Genomic DNA, 21,882 nt, shown 5'->3' with positions numbered 1-21,882 from the left:
GTAAATAAGCAATTTAATAAAATGATTATAACCGTCCATGAATATAATAACTTTAAATATTTTTAACATAATCATATAGACATTTGTTTCAAACTTCCCGAGGACACTCGATCACAAACACAAGATTTCTAACATTATTATCTTTTCTGCAAATTGAAGGACAATCATATATGGCACTGAACTTAATACACGTTAAGCATGTTTGTCTATCGAGATGCCTTTTCGAAATGTTACACTCTCATATACATGTACATGTATACTGTATTGATGCGTCTGCCATGAAGAGCGGCCAGCCCGCGCATTTTCGGTCCATATACAGGGTCATCGGAACTCTTTCGTGAAATGCCGTCATAAAAATGAATATTTAAGGTTGTATTTCCATTTGTTGCCACTGATTTCAAAGATCATATTGCAGTGTCCGAAATATCACTATCTACCACTGGTAGCCCTTTGTTACCTTGTAATATTCCTTCTGTTCGTATCTGTAGGACATTGGCATGGCGCTGACCTTGAGTGGCGGGAGCTGGTCACTGTCTTTGTAAAGGTTGATGAATGGGACAGTCGGGACCTTACAAGTTTTAGCGGAGTCTGATCTTCTCTGAGCTCCACGGATAGGCGGAAGCCGAACACTCTCGATGGCAGTGGTTTCTAGGTACGGCGAAGCTGGTACATTCTTTGAAGATTTCACAAGTTTAAGGAGTGATCCATATTTCAGACTTGAAGATTCAGACATCACAGTGTTTTTCGGTGCTGTTTTCTTTCCGCTGGATTTGAAGCCTGGTTGTGGAATCCATGATTCTGCTTGTCCTACTGAATAGTCATTTTCTTTGTAGTATTTTGAACGCTGAAATTGACACGGTTCTCTCCCCTTTTTTTCCCTCGTTGGAAAATTCCCCTTGCTTTCAGGTACGGTCTTTAATGGTGGCAGCGCATAATTTGGAGATACGTCCTTATTTTCAACTATAATTTTGTGTTTCTTTTTTTTCTTTTCTTTCTTTGGTTTATCTGTTGAAAAGAAATAAAAATAAGCAATATCGTACTGAGACGATTCGATACTATATGGAAAATTCTACTTATAGTCATCCTCGATATTCAATAGATTACTATCACTGTCGCAGTACCCACCCATGAGTTATGTTAGGATAAAAACTGAGAGCGTTTCACGAGAAAGTGTGACCAACTACAAGCGTCCAACTTTGCCCTTATGTACAGAGGGACGCCTAACTTTCAAAACCACACAGTGTACCGTTATTTGATTTTTTTGTTGTTCATCAAGTGACTCATTTATCTATCTCATCCATTGTTGCACACAAAGACTTAAGCTGTGCTATGATATAGGCTAGTGATGGATATCTCGACAGGAGTGGAATATCGAGGATGACTTTGAGGATTCGGGTTTTATTAGTTTAACGTCCTATTAACAGGCAGGATCATGTAAGGACGTGCCAGGTTTATTGATAGAGGAGAGCCGGAGTACCCGGAGAAAAACCATCGACCAGAGGCCAGTACATGGCAATTGCCCTAACATAAGATTCGAACTAGCATCCCAGAGGTCAAGGGATTGTGGTAATATGTCGGGCATTTTAACCACCCCGCTACCGCGGCCCCGGTTGAGTAAATACCCATACTTAGGTTTTTTCTGTACATATGCATGTAAAAATTAGATGCGTTAATTACTGTACCTTCAATGTCAGACGATTAACGATGGAATAAACTAATAGGCGAATCGATGTAGTGTCGTAATTGCCACAAAACTTTCAAGCAATGTTATAGTGGTTTTTTTCCCGTTTTGATAAAATGTTTTATGAAATATTAGAGCCAAGCAATTCTTTTACCTTTTTGTGTCACCTGAAGAGGCATCGTGTCTTCCTTTTGGGACTCCGGTCGGATGTATATATGTTCTGGTTCAGTTCCCGGATTTGGAGATCCCGGAATGGGAGACATGACATAAACAGACCCGATGTTTCCGTAATACATCTTAGTTTCACCAATCACCATACATCTGTCCTTCGAAGTCCTTTTCAGTCGTTCACATTTAGACGATACCTGAAATGACGTCGCATTTTTCGTCTCGTCTTTCTCTTCCTTGTCCATAATTTATCGCAAAATAGTGAGTTTTAAGTTTAGTGGTGTTGAAAAGCAGCCGACGTTAATGTATAAAGCGTAGCTATGGAGGGAATTATGGGTATGTCAATTATGTCGTATTGCATATTGTGACGTCATGATTATTGTGACGTCATCGGACTGTTATATCAGTATCAGAATCACCAAAAACTGTTGACGCGTGCAACAAAAGCATGAGTCCATGAAGTCACGCATGCATAATCGAACAAAAAGTATAGATTTAAATAAAGGCAATTATTTTACGTTATTTTAACTAATATATTTTTTCATCAAAATAATTCGATAATCATCGTCACACGATGCTAATTTATTGCTATCGTACAGGGTGTTTCATAATACTTCTAATAATAGATTTTTGGAGTGAAGAGGTTTAATATATAATCCATAGAAAATGATTTTAATTTTACTTTGAATTCATTTTGGCCTTTTATTTCGGATTGCCGTATTTATAATATTAGCTTTATACCGTTTTTACCTCATTATGAACTAATTCTCAGATCCCGGTGTCTTTTACTTACAAGAAAGATATTTTACACATGGTGGCATTTTTTACTGAAGCCAAAGATATGTATTATAGAGTATTATAGATATAGCGTCGCCAACACGACCATAGAAGTTCTGAAAAAATATATTTCTATCAACTTATGTTTTGATCGTGTTTGCCATTTTATTGATGCGTAATTAATGTGGACTAATGTCATCGTGATTTGTTCCAACTTACAACTTTTTCAGCGCCGTTCGTCCGTGCATGTGTGCGACTTGTGTGTGTGTCTGCGATTTGTCTGTCCGTCTGTCTGCCCATTCATTTATTTGTTCGTGTGTTTGTCTGTCTGACCTAATATAAATCACATTAGACAGTATGTTCGTGTCATATGTAGTGTCTGTTCTGTCCGTCCGTACGGACGTGTACACAGACAGATTAACAGACGGAAGGAAGTTCATCCTCTTTTCCTTTGTTCGTTCGCTAGTTATTTCTATTTTTTCGTGATTGCATTTGTTTGAAGATATAATTAAGACGATATCTTTACAATGGACAAAAAATAAAACATGCTTATTTTATTACTTGGTTCTTAATGTGTATTTCAGTAAATTCGTTATTAATATTGTCTTTTTTAGCGCTGTTCGTTCGTCATTGTGTGCAAATCGTGATCATCCATCTGCTTGTCTGTCTGCCTGTCCATCCATCCATCTGTTCGTCTGTTTGTCCATCCATCCATCTGTTCGTCTGTCTGTCTGTCCATACATCCATCTGTCTGATCGTCTGTCTGTCCATTCATTTGTTCGTGTGTTTTTGGTATTGTCCGTCTGACTTTATGGTGTCTATATGAAAGTATGTGCGTGTCATATGCAGCGTTTGTCCTGTCGGTCCGTACAGACACATTAATACCGATGTACTGCTGGAATCATCATTTTATTAGTTCGTTCCTTCTTCAGTCGTGCCTCCGTTCGATTTGATCGAATACCTGGGTGTGAATCCCGTGTTTTGGTCACGATCAAATCTAGTATATAATTGAATTAATCCTCGGTTGATGCAACTACGTTCTGCATTGTTTATCAAGAAGCTGTCACCAACTGAATTTCTGATTAGTACTCAATGCAGGACATAATTTGATGATCACATTTAACAAAATTTATTACGAAACGCACACACTAAAATCAAAGTTTGAATGGATTTTATTTACATTAAAGATGCTCCACCGCTGACAAATGGTATTTTTTCACTACCAAAAACAGGAGCAGTCGATTTGGTAATTTTCTGCTGCAGTTACAAAAGTTACTTACTTTACACCATTACCACCATTGAAAAGTTTGAGGTTCTAATTCTACTTCAAGTTGAAAATATGAAAAATAATTAATTGCATCCCGAAAAAATTCCGTGGCACTATATCCTATATGGAATAAAGTTACAGATTGCGAATGCACCAAAAGCAAAATAAATTATTTCTATATTATTTTTTGTGTTTAATTAGACATATATATACACGATTAAACACCAATTATTGTTCAAATAATGAATATCATTTATGCTCTGTCGGCGGTGGAGCATCTTTAACGAAGAGCAGCTATCTAGAATAGTTTAATCAATTTATATTAGTTTAAACATATCATCTGAAATATAAAGTTTCAACAATACATTATGGTCTGATGATTTTTGTTTTTCTTAATATGAAGACTTTTCAATGATTTCTGAAAGTTTGATCATAAGCATTGAAACACATGTTTTCCCCGAATACCATGTGCATGAATTCAAAACTGAGGTCGTTTCCTGATTCTAATATATATGTGTATGATAGCAGAATATGAAATGGTTCCATAATGTTAATGTGGCACATAAAAACAATAATGATAATGAAGGCAGAAGAAGACGTTATTTGTTCTTTTACTTTAGAAAACTATAGAACAGACTTGTGTTTAGATCAAAGATAAGAGAGTGACTTATAACAACTACCAAGGAAGCTGCATGATATTTGTATGATCAGTGTAATCACATTACTACAACACATACACAAATGAAACATTAACGTGAACTTGACAGTAATTATACTCGATGATGTAAACTAAGATATGATATAAACAAATGACTGTCTTGATATATTCAAGCAGTAATATTGATGTTAGAAAAACAATTTCTTGTTTTTGTGTAACATTTAGATAAATTATCCACAAAAAATTACCTCTGATTCATTTTCATCATTGAAACAGTGATTTTTATCACAATACAGCAAGTCTTTATAATCGAATGTACCATGGTAAAACAGTATATAATTGTTTTAGTGATGTTATTAATGACGTCATGGTGATTTATTATGAAATCATAACTCTAAATTATTGCTTTCCATCAAATTGTGGTATCGATTGCTCTCAAAATTGTCTGATCGTAAGTCGTGTAATTGAGATTTTTTCATAAAGAAGTTATCACAGTTTTAAATCCAGGACATGTTTTTCTGAAACACCCCCTATATATGGTAAGTACCTGATGTTTACACTTACACCAACAGCATATGTTTCTGTCTTATTGAATAACGAATTTGATTTGATAACAGTTACTTTAGAAAGATTATAGAGATATGCTAAATATATAGAAACAGTGGTAATGATTGGAAAAATTGAAAAGAGCAGTAGAAAGATTTTCATAATTTTCATGAGTGACATTATTTAAAGTTTCCACAAACAAACTAGTTGTTCAACGTTCGTCACTCTTATTGTTTGAGAATTAAAATTGTAAGAAATGTGGATTTGTATATGTTAAACATAGCAAATGTACTAAGAGTTAATTATTATTGTGGAACATATCGACTTGGTAATGACAAAAATGAAAAAAAAGAGTGTATTATATTGCTCGTTATTACAAACATTGCAATTACTCTCTTAATGAACAGTAATACAAATGTGTTTGTTATTGGAAACGTTAAGAATGAATTACATACCAACATACGTGTATTTTTCGCCGAAGATTAATTTCGTGTTTTCAAGCTTAACTGTGATTTATTTTCACGGTGAAGAGTCATATTGGTCTTAAAACATTTTTGCAACGATTTAATTTTGCGAGTTCTATTCATCCAAGAAAATACATAAACATTGATCACATTTAGTTTTAACAGGATCTCGTAGATATGAGGATGTTGGTTGCTCTGTCGTAGATATGAGGATGTTGGTTGCTATGTCGTAGATATTGGTTGTTGGTTGCTATGTCGTAGATATTTGGTTGTTGGTTGCTATGCCGTAGATATGAGGATGTTGGTTGCTATGTCGTAGATATGAGGATGTTGGGTTGCTGGTTGCTATGCCGTAGATATGAGGATGTTGGTTGCTATGCCGTAGATATGAGGATGTTGGTTGCTATGTCGTAGATATTGGTTGTTGGTTGCTATGTCGTAGATATTTGGTTGGTTGGTTGCTATGTCGTAGATATGAGGATGTTGGTTGCTATGCCGTAGATATGAGGATGTTGGTTGCTATGTCGTAGATATGAGGATGTTGGTTGCTATGCCGTAGATATGAGGATGTTGGTTTCTATGTCGTAGATATGAGGATGTTGGTTGCTATGCCGTAGATATGAGGATGTTGGTTGCTATGTCGTAGATATGAGGATGTTGGTTGCTATGCCGTAGATATGAGGATGTTGGTTGCTATGCCGTAGATATGAGGATGTTGGTTGCTATGCCGTAGATATGAGGATGTTAGTTGCTATGCCGTAGATATGAGGATGTTGGTTGCTATGCCGTAGATACGTCGATTTCCTCAATTCCATCCTCGCCTGGAGGATCGTTCCGCAGCTGTAGTTTCTTTTTCTTCAGATTGTCTAATCTTGCCTGGAGCTGCAGATCAAGCTTCTCCTTACTGGAATTGTTTCTGAGATAAAAGATGAAAATGATCATCAAAAGCACGAATCGCCAGAAACATATATATAACATGGTCATATGGGTAAAAATCGTGTTCTTCTGTGAATGTGTATATACCCACATGCATTTGTTTCATGTCTGTTTCATTATAATTATATTGATGGAATTGATATATATCCGATAGCAAAATCCTTCTCTGAGTGCTCAGTCGTGAGATAATTGAGTGATTGTTTAACTCTTTTCGATATAAATAAACCAATTAAAGTAGGCTGTCATATTTCTTTCTTTTTGATATAAATAAGCAGACAAAACACCTCAAATATATTACAGTCTCTTAAACTAGACAAGCTCACACCCAGCACAAGGCACATATCGTCACTTACCTAGTAAGCCTACACTAGGTTGCTATAAAACGGAGTGTAGTGGAGTGTAGACACAGCGGTTTCCGAGGTTACGTTGTTCTTTGACGTCAATTCAATCCTTCTATTGGAACTTTTACCATTTGTATTCTGTATCTGTATATGAAAGAGTTATCTGCCCTTACGGGAATGTAGTGAGTGTGACCTTATGTGTTTGTTAGGGCAACGTCATACTTTTCGGAGAAAACAACGTGAAATGCGCCCACATAATAATGAAGTAAGGGAGCTAACTTTGTGATCTGCAAAGATGGAGTACGCTTAATCAGGGATTTCCATTTACGGATGGAAATCCGTATTGTTATTGTTTTGTTTGTTTTCTTCTTATTACAAGCTAACGGAAACTTTATAATATTTTTTTTTTCAAACATAATACGAGCAGCAACTTGAAACGTCATGCACGTGCATATCAAAAGGTCTTCAATACGTTTAAATGACATGCTTGTTGAGTTTAAATTCGGAAAATGAACTTAACCCTGACAAGGGCATCAGAACGCTTGTTTTGAAAGCGTATAAACACCGTAGTGGTAAAGAACGTCCAAGTATGGTGACAGTGCATATATATATCTGCATCGGAGGGACACAAAAAAAGAGTAATCAAATTGCAATATAATATCATTTTAGATAATCCTCTCAGAGAGCGCAGCAGTAAATCCATACTATTGTTCTTGGGGTTTAAGCTGTTACCAAATAGAAATATACATTTGTTATTAATGCAGTTGACATACCCGGTAAATAAATAACAAATTTCTAATAGCAAAATAGTTGTCTCCCCTGACCCAGCGATTGAACTCTCATCGATGATATGTGAGTTTTCCTTATTGCCTTTTGTGTGCATTGGATTACTGTACTGCTAGAAACATTTACATATTAGAATCATAGCCTTGCTGAATTACTGGCATTTTTAATACATTTTGTAAGTAGGTGACGTTACAAACGGTGATTTTGAACAATCGGTCATTGCAAGACATGTTGAATTACGATATGTACAGGTAAGAACATATCACACTTTACAGTATGCCATAATGAAGAAAAGTATTACAGAATATATGACAACGAACACGCAAGAAAGTTGTAAACAAGAAATTCAATAAAATGATTATAACCGTCAATTAATATAATAACTTCACATATGTTTAACATAATCACATAGACATTTGTTTCAAACTTCCCGAGGACACTCGATCACAAACACAAGATTTCTAACATTATTATCTTTTCTGCAAATTGAAGGACAAACATGTATGGCACTGAACTTAATACACGTTAAGCATGTTTCTCTATCGAGATACCTTTTCGAAATGTTACACTCTCACATGTACATGTACATGCATACTGTATTGATGCGTTTGCCATGAAGAGCGGCCAGCCCGCGCATTTTCGGTCCATATACATGGTCATCGGAACTCTTTCGTGAAATGCCGTCATAAAAATGAATATTTAAGGTTGTATTTCTATTTGTTGCCACTGATTTCAAAGATCACATTGCAGTGTCCGAAATATCACTATCTACCACTGGTAGCCCTTTGTTACCTTGTAATATTCCTTCTGTTCGTATCTGTAGGACATTGGCATGGCGCTGACCTTGAGTGGTGGGAGCTGGTCACTGTCTTTGTAAAGGTTGATGAATGGGACAGTCGGGACATTACAAGTTTTAGCGGAGTCTGATCTTCTCTGAGCTCCACGGATAGGCGGAAGCCGAACACTCTCGATGGCAGTGGTTTCTAGGTACGGCGAAGCTGGTACATTCTTTGAAGATTTCACAAGTTTAAGGAGTGATCCATATGTCAGACTTGAAGATTCAGACATCACAGTGTTTTTCGGTGCTGTTTTCTTTCCGCTGGATTTGAAGCCTGGTTGTGGAATCCATGATTCTGCTTGTCCTACTGAATAGTCATTTTCTTTGTAGTATTTTGAACGCTGAAATTGACAGGGTTCTCTCCCCTTTTTTTCCCTTGTTGGAAAATTCCCCTTGCTTTCAGGTACGGTCTTTGATGGTGGCAGCGCATATTTTGGAGATACGTCCTTATTTTCAACTGTAATTTTGTGTTTCCTTTTTTTCTTTCCTTTCTTTGGTTTATCTGTTGAAAAGAAATAAAAATAAGCAATATCGTACAGAAACGATTCGATACTATATGGAAAATTCTACTTATAGTCATCCTCGATATTCAATAGGTTACTATCACTGTCGCAGTACCCACCCATGAGTTATGTTAGGATAAAAACTGAGAGCGTTTCACGAGAAAGGTGACCAACTACAGGCGTCCAACTTTGCCCTTATGTACAGAGGGACGCCTAACTTTCAAAACCACACAGTGTACCGTTATTTGATTTTTTTGTTGTTCATCAAGTGACTCATTTATCTATCTCATCCATTGTTGCACACAAAGCCGGTGTGCTATGATATAGGCTAGTGATGGATATCTCGACAGGAGTGGAATATCGAGGATGACTTTGAGGATTCGGGTTTTATTAGTTTAACGTCCTATTAACAGGCAGGATCATGTAAGGAGTGCCAGGTTTGTTGATAGAGGAGAGCCGGAGTACCCAGAGAAAAATCACAGACCAGAGGCCAGTACGTGGCAACTGCCCAACATAAGATTCGAACTCGTATCCCAGAGGTCAAGGGATTGTGGTTATATGTCGGGCATTTTAACCACCCCGCTACCGCGGCCCCGGTTGAGTAAATACCCATACTTAGGTTTTTCTGTACATATGAATGTAAAAATTAGATGCGTTAATTACTGTACCTTCAATGTCAGACGATTAACGATGGAATAAACTAATAGGCGAATCGATGTAGTGTCGTAATTGCCACAAAACTTTCAAGCAATGTTATAGTGGTTTTTCCCGTTTTGATAAAATGTTTTATGAAATATTAGAGCCAAGCAATTCTTTTACCTTTTTGTGTCACCTGAAGAGGCATCGTGTCTTCCTTTTGGGACTCCGGTCGGATGTATACATGTTCTGGTTCAGTTCCCGGATTTGGAGATCCCGGAATGGGAGACATGACATAAACAGACCCGATGTTTCCGTAATACATCTTAGTTTCACCAATCACCATACATCTGTCCTTCGAAGTCCTTTTCAGTCGTTCACATTTAGACGATACCTGAAATGACGTCGCATTTTTCGTCTCGTCTTTCTCTTCCTTGTCCATAATTTATCGCAAAATAGTGAGTTTTAAGTTTAGTGGTGTTGAAAAGCAGCCGACGTTAATGTATAAAGCGTAGCTATGGAGGGAATTATGGGTATGACAATTATGTCGTATTGCATTTTGTGACGTCATGATTATTGTGAAGTCATCGGACTGTTATATCAGTATCAGAATCACCAAAACTGTTGACGCGTGCAACAAAAGCATGAGTCCATGAAGTCACGCATGCATAATCGAACAAAAGTATAGATTTAAATAAAGGCAATTATTTTACGTTATTTTAACTAATATATTTTTTCATCAAAATAATTCGATAATCATCGTCACACGATGCTAATTTATTGCTATCGTACAGGGTGTTTCATAATACTTCTAATAATAGATTTTTGGAGTGAAGAGGTTTAATATATAATCCATAGAAATGATTTTAATTTTACTTTGAATTCATTTTGGCCTTTTATTTCGGATTGCCGTATTTATATATTAGCTTTATACCGTTTTTACCTCATTATGAACTAATTCTCAGATCCCGGTGTCTTTTACTTACAAGAAAGATATTTTACACATGGCGGCATTTTTTACTGAAGCCAAAGATATGTATTATAGAGTATTATAGATATAGCGTCGCCAACACGACCATAGAAGTTCTGAAAAAATATATTTTTTATCAACTTATGTTTTGATCGTGTTTGCCATTTTATTGATGCGTAATTAATGTGGACTAATGTCATCGTGATTTGTTCCAACTTACAACTTTTTCAGCGCCGTTCGTCCGTGCATGTGTGCGACTTGTGTGTGTGTCTGCGATTTGTCTGTCCGTCTGTCTGCCCATTCATTTATTTGTTCGTGTGTTTGTCTGTCTGACCTAATATAATCACATTAGACAGTATGTTCGTGTCATATGTAGTGTCTGTTCTGTCCGTCCGTACGGACGTGTACACAGACAGATTAACAGACGGAAGGAAGTTCATCCTCTTTTCCTTTGTTCGTTCGCTAGTTATTTCTATTTTTTCGTGATTGCATTTGTTTGAAGATATAATTAAGACGATATCTTTACAATGGACAAAAAATAAAACATGCTTATTTTATTACTTGGTTCTTAATGTGTATTTCAGTAAATTCGTTATTAATATTGTCTTTTTTAGCGCTGTTCGTTCGTCATTGTGTGCAAATCGTGATCATCCATCTGCTTGTCTGTCTGCCTGTCCATCCATCCATCTGTTCGTCTGTTTGTCCATCCATCCATCTGTTCGTCTGTCTGTCTGTCCATACATCCATCTGTCTGATCGTCTGTCTGTCCATTCATTTGTTCGTGTGTTTTTGGTATTGTCCGTCTGACTTTATGGGGTCTATATGAAAGTATGTGCGTGTCATATGCAGCGTTTGTCCTGTCGGTCCGTACAGACACATTAATACCGATGTACTGCTGGAATCATCATTTTATTTGTTCGTTCCTTCTTCAGTCGTGCCTCCGTTCGATTTGATCGAATACCTGGGTGTGAATCCCGTGTTTTGGTCGCGATCAAATCTAGTATATAATTGAATTAATCCTCGGTTGATGCAACTACGTTCTGCATTGTTTATCAAGAAGCTGTCACCAACTGAATTTCTGATTAGTACTCAATGCAGGACATAATTTGATGATCACATTTAACAAAATTTATTACGAAACGCACACACTAAAATCAAAGTTTGAATGGATTTTATTTACATTAAAGATGCTCCACCGCTGACAAATGGTATTTTTTTCACTACCAAAAACAGGAGCAGTCGATTTGGTAATTTTCTGCAGTTACAAAAGTTACTTACTTTACACCATTACCACCATTGAAAAGTTTGAGGTTCTAATTCTACTTCAAGTTGAAAATATGAAAAAATAATTAATTGCATCCCGAAAAAATTCCGTGGCACTATATCCTATATGGAATAAAGTACAGATTGCGAATGCACCAAAAGCAAAATAAATTATTTCTATATTATTTTTTGTGTTAATTAGACATATATATACACGATTAAACACCAATTATTGTTCAAATAATGAATATCATTTATGCTCTGTCGGCGGTGGAGCATCTTTAACGAAGAGCAGCTATCTAGAATAGTTTAATCAATTTATATTAGTTTAAACATATCATCTGAAATATAAAGTTTCAACAATACATTATGGTCTGATGATTTTTGTTTTCTTAATATGAAGACTTTTAAATGATTTCTGAAAGTATGATCATAAGCATTGAAACACATGTTTTCCCCGAATACCATGTGCATGTATTCAAAACTGAGGTCGTTTCCTGATTCTAATATATATGTGTATGATAGCAGAATATGAAATGGTTCCATAATGTTAATGTGGCAATAAATACAATAATGATAATGAAGGCAGAAGAAGACGTTATTTGTTCTTTTACTGTAGAAAACTATAGAACTGACTTGTGTTTAGATCAAAGATAAGAGAGTGACTTATAACAACTACCAAGGAAGCTGCATGATATTTGTATGATCAGTGTAATCACATTACTACAACACATACACAAATGAACATTAACGTGAACTTGACAGTAATTATACTCGATGATGTAAACTAAGATATGATATAAACAAATGACTGTCTTGATATATTCAAGCAGTAATATTGATGTTAGAAAAACAATTTCTTGTTTTTGTGTAACATTTAGATAAATTACCCACAAAAAATTACCTCTGACTCATTTTCATCATTGAAACAGTGATTTTATCACAATACAGCAAGTCTTTATAATCGAATGTACCTTGGTAAAACAGTATATAATTGTTTTAGTGATGTTATTAATGACGTCATGGTGATTTATTATGAAATCATAACTCTAAATTATTGCTTTCCATCAAATTGTGGTATCGATTGCTCTCAAAATTGTCTGATCGTAAGTCGTGTAATTGAGATTTTTTCATAAAGAAGTTATCACAGTTTAAATCCAGGACATGTTTTTCTGAAACACCCTATATATGGTAAGTACCTGATGTTTACACTTACACCAACAGCATATGTTTCTGTCTTATTGAATAACGAATTTGATTTGATAACAGTTACTTTAGAAAGATTATAGAGATATGCTAAATATATAGAAACAGTGGTAATGATTGGAAAAATTGAAAAGAGCAGTAGAAAGATTTTCATAATTTTCATGAGTGACATTATTTAAAGTTTCCACAAACAACTAGTTGTTCAACGTTCGTCACTCTTATTGTTTGAGAATTAAAATTGTAAGAAATGTGGATTTGTATATGTTAAACATAGCAAATGTACTAAGAGTTAATTATTATTGTGGAACATATCGACTTGGTAATGACAAAAATGAAAAAAAGAGTGTATTATATTGCTCGTTATTACAAACATTGCAATTACTCTCTTAATGAACAGTAATACAAATGTGTTTGTTATTGGAAACGTTAAGAATGAATTACATACCAACATACGTGTATTTTTCGCCGAAGATTAATTTCGTGTTTTCAAGCTTAACTGTGATTTATTTTCACGGTGAAGAGTCATATTGGTCTTAAAACATTTTTGCAACGATTTAATTTTGCGAGTTCTATTCATCCAAGAAAATACATAAACATTGATCACATTTAGTTTTAACAGGATCTCGTAGATATGAGGATGTTGGTTGCTCTGTCGTAGATATGAGGATGTTGGTTGCTATGTCGTAGATATTGGTTGTTGGTTGCTATGTCGTAGATATTTGGTTGTTGGTTGCTATGCCGTAGATATGAGGATGTTGGTTGCTATGTCGTAGATATGAGGATGTTGGTTGCTGGTTGCTATGCCGTAGATATGAGGATGTTGGTTGCTATGCCGTAGATATGAGGATGTTGGTTGCTATGTCGTAGATATTGGTTGTTGGTTGCTATGTCGTAGATATTTGGTTGTTGGTTGCTATGTCGTAGATATGAGGATGTTGGTTGCTATGCCGTAGATATGAGGATGTTGGTTGCTATGTCGTAGATATGAGGATGTTGGTTGCTATGCCGTAGATATGAGGATGTTGGTTTCTATGTCGTAGATATGAGGATGTTGGTTGCTATGCCGTAGATATGAGGATGTTGGTTGCTATGTCGTAGATATGAGGATGTTGGTTGCTATGCCGTAGATATGAGGATGTTGGTTGCTATGCCGTAGATATGAGGATGTTGGTTGCTATGCCGTAGATATGAGGATGTTGGTTGCTATGCCGTAGATATGAGGATGTTGGTTGCTATGCCGTAGATACGTCGATTTCCTCAATCCCTTCCTCGCCTGGAGGATCGTTCCGCAGTTGTAGTTTCTTTTTCTTCAGATTGTCTAATCTTGCCTGGAGTTGCAGATCAAGCTTCTCCTTACTGGAATTGTTTCTGAGATAAAAGATGAAAATGATCATCAAAAGCACGAATCGCCAGAAACATATATAACATGGTCATATGGGTAAAAATCGTGTTCTTCTGTGAATGTGTATATACCCACATGCATTTGTTTCATGTCTGTTTCATTATAATTATATTGATGGGATTTATATATATCCGATAGCAAAACCCTTCTCTGTGTGCTCAGACTTGAGATAATTGAGTGGTTGTTTAAATCTTTTCGATATAAATAACCAATTGAAGTAGGCTGTCAAATTTCTTTCTTTTTGATATAAATAAGCAGACAAAACACCTCAAATATATTACAGTCTCTTAAACTAGACAAGCTCACACCCAGCACAAGGCACATATCGTCACTTACCTAGTAAGCCTACACTAGGTTGCTATATAAACGGAGTGTAGTGGAGTGTAGACACAGCGGTTTCCGAGGTTACGTTGTTCTTTGACGTCAATTCAATCCTTCTATTGGAACTTTTACCATTTGTATTCTGTATCTGTATATGAAAGAGTTATCTGCCCTTACGGGAATGTAGTGAGTGTGACCTTATGTGTTTGTTAGGGCAACGTCATACTTTTCGGAGAAAACAACGTGAAATGCGCCCACATAATAATGAAGTAAGGGAGCTAACTTTGTGATCTGCAAAGATGGAGTACGCTTAATCAGGGATTTCCATTTACGGATGGAAATCCGTATTGTTATTGTTTTGTTTGTTTTCTTCTTATTACAAGCTAACGGAAACTTTATAATATTTTTTTTTTCAAACATAATACGAGCAGCAACTTGAAACGTCATGCACGTGCATATCAAAAGGTCTTCAATACGTTTAAATGACATGCTTGTTGAGTTTAAATTCGGAAAATGAACTTAACCCTGACAAGGGCATCAGAACGCTTGTTTTGAAAGCGTATAAACACCGTAGTGGTAAAGAACGTCCAAGTATGGTGACAGTGCATATATATATCTGCATCGGAGGGACACAAAAAAAGAGTAATCAAATTGCAATATAATATCATTTTAGATAATCCTCTCAGAGAGCGCAGCAGTAAATCCATACTATTGTTCTTGGGGTTTAAGCTGTTACCAAATAGAAATATACATTTGTTATTAATGCAGTTGACATACCCGGTAAATAAATAACAAATTTCTAATAGCAAAATAGTTGTCTCCCCTGACCCAGCGATTGAACTCTCATCGATGATATGTGAGTTTTCCTTATTGCCTTTTGTGTGCATTGGATTACTGTACTGCTAGAAACATTTACATACTAGAATCATATCCTTGCTGAGATACTGGCATTTTTAATACATTTTGTAAGTAGGTAACGTTACAAACGGTGATTTTAAGCAATCGGTCATTGCAAGACATGTTGAATTACGATATGTACAGGTAAGAACATATCACACTTTACAGTATGCCATAATGAAGAAAAGTATTATACAGAAATATATTACAGAAAACACACAAGAAAGTTGTAAATAAGCAATTTAATAAAATGATTATAACCGTCCATGAATATAATAACTTTAAATATTTTTAACATAATCATATAGACATTTGTTTCAAACTTCCCGAGGACACTCGATCACAAACACAAGATTTCTAACATTATTATCTTTTCTGCAAATTGAAGGACAAACATGTATGGCACTGAACTTAATACACGTTAAGCATGTTTCTCTATCGAGACGCCTTTTCGAAATGTTACACTCTCACATGTACATGTACATGTATACTGTATTGATGCGTTTGCCATGAAGAGCGGCCAGCCCGCGCATTTTCGGTCCATATACAGGGTCATCGGAACTCTTTCGTGAAATGCCGTCATAAAAATGAATATTTAAGGTTGTATTTCTATTTGTTGCCACTGATTTCAAAGATCACATTGCAGTGTCCGAAATATCACTATCTACCACTGGTAGCCCTTTGTTACCTTGTAATATTCCTTCTGTTCGTATCTGTAGGACATTGGCATGGCGCTGACCTTGAGTGGCGGGAGCTGGTCACTGTCTTTGTAAAGGTTGATGAATGGGACAGTCGGGACCTTACAAGTTTTAGCGGAGTCTGATCTTCTCTGAGCTCCACGGATAGGCGGAAGCCGAACACTCTCGATGGCAGTGGTTTCTAGGTACGGCGAAGCTGGTACATTCTTTGAAGATTTCACAAGTTTAAGGAGTGATCCATATGTCAGACTTGAAGATTCAGACATCACAGTGTTTTTCGGTGCTGTTTTCTTTCCGCTGGATTTGAAGCCTGGTTGTGGAATCCATGATTCTGCTTGTCCTACTGAATAGTCATTTTCTTTGTAGTATTTTGAACGCTGAAATTGACACGGTTCTCTCCCCTTTTTTTCCCTCGTTGGAAAATTCCCCTTGCTTTCAGGTACGGTCTTTAATGGTGGCAGCGCATATTTTGGAGATACGTCCTTATTTTCAACTGTAATTTTGTGTTTCCTTTTTTTCTTTCCTTTCTTTGGTTTATCTGTTGAAAAGAAATAAAAATAAGCAATATCGTACAGAAACGATTCGATACTATATGGAAAATTCTACTTATAGTCATCCTCGATATTCAATAGGTTACTATCACTGTCGCAGTACCCACCCATGAGTTATGTTAGGATAAAAACTGAGAGCGTTTCACGAGAAAGGTGACCAACTACAGGCGTCCAACTTTGCCCTTATGTACAGAGGGACGCCTAACTTTCAAAACCACACAGTGTACCGTTATTTGATTTTTTTGTTGTTCATCAAGTGACTCATTTATCTATCTCATCCATTGTTGCACACAAAGCCGCTGTGCTATGATATAGGCTAGTGATGGATATCTCGACAGGAGTGGAATATCGAGGATGACTTTGAGGATTCGGGTTTTATTAGTTTAACGTCCTATTGACAGGCAGTGTCATGTAAGGACGTGCCAGGTTTATTGATAGAGGAGAGCCGGAGTACCCGGAGAAAAACCCTCGACCAGATGCCAGTACATGGCAACTGCCCAACATAAGATTCGAACTCGCATCCTAGAGGTCAAGGGATTGAGGTAATATGTCGGGCATTTTAACCACCCCGCTACCGCGGCCCCGCTTGAGTAAATACCCATACTTAGGTTTTTCTGTACATATGCATGTAAAAATTAGATGCGTTAATTACTGTACCTTCAATGTCAGACGATTAACGATGGAATAAACTAATAGGCGAATCGATGTAGTGTCGTAATTGCCACAAAACTTTCAAGCAATGTTATAGCGGTTTTTCCCGTTTTGATAAAATGTTTTATGAAATATTAGAGCCAAGCAATTCTTTTACCTTTTTGTGTCACCTGAAGAGGCATCGTGTCTTCCTTTTGGGACTCCGGTCGGATGTATATATGTTCTGGTTCAGTTCCCGGATTTGGAGATCCCGGAATAGGAGACATGACATAAACAGACCCGTTGTTTCCGTAGTACATCTTAGTTTCACCAATCACCATACACCTGTCCTTCGAAGTCCTTTTCAGTCGTTCACATTTAGACGATACCTGAAATGACGTCGCATTTTTCGTCTCGTCTTTCTCTTCCTTGTCCATAATTTATCGCAAAATAGTGAGTTTTAAGTTTAGTAGTGTTGAAAAGCAGCCGACGTTAATGTATAAAGCGTAGCTATGGAGGGAATTATGGGTATGTCAATTATGTCGTATTGCATATTGTGACGTCATGATTATTGTGACGTCATCGGACTGTTATATCAGTATCAGAATCACCAAAACTGTTGACGCGTGCAACAAAAGCATGAGTCCATGAAGTCACGCATGCATAATCGAACAAAAGTATAGATTTAAATAAAGGCAATTATTTTACGTTATTTTAACTAATATATTTTTTCATCAAAATAATTCGATAATCATCGTCACACGATGCTAATTTATTGCTATCGTACAGGGTGTTTCATAATACTTCTAATAATAGATTTTTGGAGTGAAGTGGTTTAATATATAATCCATAGAAATGATTTTAATTTTACTTTGAATTCATTTTGGCCTTTTATTTCGGATTGCCGTATATATATATTCTAGCTTTATACCGTTTTTACCTCATTATGAACTAATTCTCAGATCCCGGTGTCTTTTACTTACAAGAAAGATATTTTACACATGGTGGCATTTTTTACTGAAGCCAAAGATATGTATTATAGAGTATTATAGATATAGCGTCGCCAACACGACCATAGAAGTTCTGAAAAAATATATTTCTATCAACTTATGTTTTGATCGTGTTTGCCATTTTATTGATGCGTAATTAATGTGGACTAATGTCATCGTGATTTGTTCCAACTTACAACTTTTTCAGCGCCGTTCGTCCGTGCATGTGTGCGACTTGTGTGTGTGTCTGCGATTTGTCTGTCCGTCTGTCTGCCCATTCATTCATTTGTTCGTGTGTTTGTCTGTCTGACCTAATGAAATCACATTAGACAGTATGTTCGTGTCATATGTAGTGTCTGTTCTGTCCGTCCGTACGGACGTGTACACAGACAGATTAACAGACGGAAGGAAGTTCATCCTCTTTTCCTTTGTTCGTTCGCTAGTTATTTCTTTTTTTTCGTGATTGCGTTTGTTTGAAGATATAATTAAGACGATATCTTTACAACGGACAAAAAATAAAACATGCTAATTTTATTACTTGGTTCTTAATGTGTATTTAAGTAAATTCGTTATTAATATTGTCTTTTTAGCGCTGTTCGTTCGTCATTGTGTGCAAATCGTGATCATCCATCTGCTCGTCTGTCTGTCTGTCCATCCATCCATCTGTTCGTCTGTTTGTCTGTCCATCCATCCATCTGTTCGTCTGTCTGTCTGTCCATACATCCATCTGATCGTCTGTCTGTCCATTCATTTGTTCGTGTGTTTTTGGTATTGTCCGTCTGACTTTATGGTGTCTATATGAAAGTATGTGCGTGTCATATGCAGCGTTTGTCCTGTCGGTCCGTACAGACACATTAATACCGATGTACTGCTGGAATCATCATTTTATTAGTTCGTTCCTTCTTCAGTCGTGCCTCCGTTCGATTTGATCGAATACCTGGGTGTGAATCCCGTGTTTTGGTCCCGATCAAATCTAGTATATAATTGAATTAATCCTCGGTTGATGCAACTACGTTCTGCATTGTTTATCAAGAAGCTGTCACCAACTGAATTTCTGATTAGTACTCAATGCAGGACACACTAAAATCAAAGTTTGAATGGATTTTATTTACATTAACGAAGAGCAGCTATCTAGAATAGTTTAATCAATGTATACTAGTTTAAACATATCATCTGAAATATAAAGTTTCAACAATACATTATGGTCTGATGATTTTTGTTTTCTTAATATGAAGACTTTTAAATGATTTCTGAAAGTATGATCATAAGCATTGAAACACATGTTTTCCCCGAATACCATGTGCATGTATTCAAAACTGAGGTCGTTTCCTGATTCTAATATATATGTGTATGATAGCAGAATATGAAATGGTTCCATAATGTTAATGTGGCAATAAAAACAATAATGATAATGAAGGCAGAAGAAGACGTTATTTGTTCTTTTACTGTAGAAAACTATAGAACTGACTTGTGTTTAGATCAAAGATAAGAGAGTGACTTATAACAACTACCAAGGAAGCTGCATGATATTTGTATGATCAGTGTAATCACATTACTACAACACATACACAAATGAACATTAACGTGAACTTGACAGTAATTATACTCGATGATTTAAACTAAGATATGATATAAACAAATGACTGTCTTGATATATTCAAGCAGTAATATTGATGTTAGAAAAACAATTTCTTGTTTTTGTGTAACATTTAGATAAATTACCCACAAAAAATTACCTCTGACTCATTTTCATCATTGAAACAGTGATTTTATCACAATACAGCAAGTCTTTATAATCGAATGTACCTTGGTAAAACAGTATATAATTGTTTTAGTGATGTTATTAATGACGTCATGGTGATTTATTATGAAATCATAACTCTAAATTATTGCTTTCCAGCAAATTGTGGTATCGTTTGCTCTCAAAATTGTCTGATCGTAAGTCGTGTAATTGAGATTTTTTCATAAAGAAGCTATCACTGTTTAAATCCAGGACATGTTTTTCTGAAACACCCTGTATATGGTAAGTACCTGATGTTTACACTTACACCAACAGCATATGTTTCTGTCTTATTGAATAACGAATTTGATTTGATAACAGTTACTTTAGAAAGATTATAGAGATATGCAAAATACATAGAAACAGTGGTAATGATTGGAAAATTGAAAAGAGCAATAGAAAGATTTTCATAATTTTCATGAGTGACATTATTTAAAGTTTCCACAAACAACTAGTTGTTCAAGGTTCGTCACGCTTATTGTTTGAGAATTAAAATTGTAAGAAATGTGGATTTGTATATGTTAAACATAGCAAATGTACTAGGAGTTAAGTATTATTGTGGAACATATCGACTTGGTAATGACAAAAATGGAAAAAAAGAGTGTATTATATTGCTCGTTATTACAAACAATGCAATTACTCTCTTAATGAACAGTAATACAAATGTGTTTGTTATTGGAAATGATAAGAATGAATTACATACCAACATACGTGTATTTTTTGCCGAAGATTAATTTCGTGTTTTCAAGCTTAACTGTGATTTATTTTCACGGTGAAGAGTCATTTTGGTTTAAAACATTTTTGCAACGATTTAATTTTGCGAGTTCTATTCATCCAAGAAAATACATAAACATTGATCACATTTAGTGATGTTGGTTGCTCTGTCGTAGATATGAGGATGTTGGTTGCTATGTCGTAGATATTGGTTGTTGGTTGCTATGTCGTAGATATTTGGTTGTTGGTTGCTATGCCGTAGATATGAGGATGTTGGTTGCTATGCCGTAGATATGAGGATGTTGGTTGCTATGCCGTAGATATGAGGATGTTGGTTGCTATGCCGTAGATATGAGGATGTTGGTTGCTCTGCCGTAGATATGAGGATGTTGGTTGCTATGCCGTAGATATATGGTTGTTGGTTGCTATGTCGTAGATATGAGGTTGTTGGTTGCTATGCCGTAGATATGAGGATGTTGGTTGCTCTGCCGTTGATATGCGGATGTTGGTTGCTATGTCGTAGATATTGGTTGTTGGTTGCTATGTCGTAGATATTTGGTTGTTGGTTGCTATGCCGTAGATATGAGGATGTTAGTTGCTATGTCGTAGATATGAGGATGTTGGTTGCTATGCCGTAGATATGAGGATGTTGGTTGCTATGCCGTAAATATGAGGATGTTGGTTGCTATGCCGTAGATATGAGGATGTTGGTTGCTCTGCCGTAGATATGAGGATGTTGGTTGCTATGCCGTAGATATGAGGTTGTTGGTTGCTATGTCGTAGATATGAGGATGTTGGTTGCTATGCCGTAGATATGAGGATGTTGGTTGCTATGCCGTAGATAAGCGGATGTTGGTTGC

The 21,882-nt window shown here is 36.1% G+C and overlaps 3 pseudogenes; all 3 read right to left on the bottom strand.

Annotated features, from left to right (window-relative positions):
• Nucleotides 1–2,147, bottom strand: LOC138326269 (uncharacterized; annotated as a pseudogene).
• A 5,996-nt stretch (nucleotides 2,148–8,143) lies between these two features.
• LOC138326267 (uncharacterized) lies at nucleotides 8,144–10,098 on the bottom strand (annotated as a pseudogene).
• Nucleotides 10,099–15,927: 5,829 nt separating this feature from the next.
• On the bottom strand, nucleotides 15,928–18,043 carry LOC138326266 (uncharacterized; annotated as a pseudogene).
• Between the last annotated feature and the right edge of the window lie 3,839 nt (nucleotides 18,044–21,882).

Source organism: Argopecten irradians, chromosome 6, assembly GCF_041381155.1.
Source record: "Argopecten irradians isolate NY chromosome 6, Ai_NY, whole genome shotgun sequence".
In the NCBI taxonomy this organism is placed as follows: Eukaryota; Metazoa; Mollusca; class Bivalvia; order Pectinida; family Pectinidae; genus Argopecten; species Argopecten irradians.
Note: the sequence above shows the minus strand (reverse complement) of the source record. Positions and strands in the feature narration are given on the sequence as shown.